Below are 984 nucleotides of genomic sequence, written 5' to 3' on the forward strand. Positions count from 1 at the left end.
TGCTCACTCAAAGCTGATCATTAATCAGGGTTACTTAGTTTAAGAGTTCTTAATCTTGATGCCATGTTAGTTGAGGAATGATATTTAGGGGAATTATTTAGAAGTATGCATGGGGGGAAATTAAAAGCATACCACATATGTTGTCTTCTATATCACAAGAAATATAAATTTCCTTCTGACTTTTGATGGCTGCTAGGAAATGTGATCAAATGTCCTGTTGGATGAATATTATAATATTAGAATCTCAAATACACAGTGACAGTCTTGTGCTGTCATTGTTTACTATGCAAAGACACCTGTGTTCACTTATAGCTGATCAGAACACATAAAAGTAATAGACAGTGACTCAGTGTAAAACCTTAATTCAAGAGGATAGAATGGCTGTAAATATAATGTGATTTTTATTGTGTATTGTTCTACCAATAAAAATCCAATAATCCTGAGATTTCATAGATATTAAAGCAAAAGGCCACTTTGCTCTTGACTTGAGGAACACATACACTTTACAGATTATGTTTCTGACTTTAAATTTAAAATTTGTTATTGAAATAGTGAGATAAAAGATACAATTTGCAAAACACATGAAACTGAAGAAGAACGAAGACCAAAGTGTGGACACTTTGCCCCTTCTTAGAATTGGAAACAATCACCCATGGAAGGAGTTACAGAGACAAAGTTTGGAGCTGAGACAAAAGGATGGACCATGTAGAGACTGCCATATCCAGGGATCCATCCCATAATTAGCCTCCAAACGATGACACCATTGCATACGCTAGCAAGAGTTTGCTGAAAGGACCCTGATANAGCTGTCTCTTGTGAGACTAGGCCGGGGCCTAGCAAACACATAAGTAGATGCTCACAGTCACCTATTGGATTGATCACAGGGCAGCAATGGAGGAGCTAGAGAAAGTATCCAAGGAGCTAAAGAGATCTGCAACCCTGTAGGTGCAACAACATTATGAACTAACCAGTACCCCAGAGCTC

Source organism: Mus caroli, chromosome 9 (assembly GCF_900094665.2).
Source record: "Mus caroli chromosome 9, CAROLI_EIJ_v1.1, whole genome shotgun sequence".
Classification (NCBI taxonomy): Eukaryota; Metazoa; Chordata; class Mammalia; order Rodentia; family Muridae; genus Mus; species Mus caroli.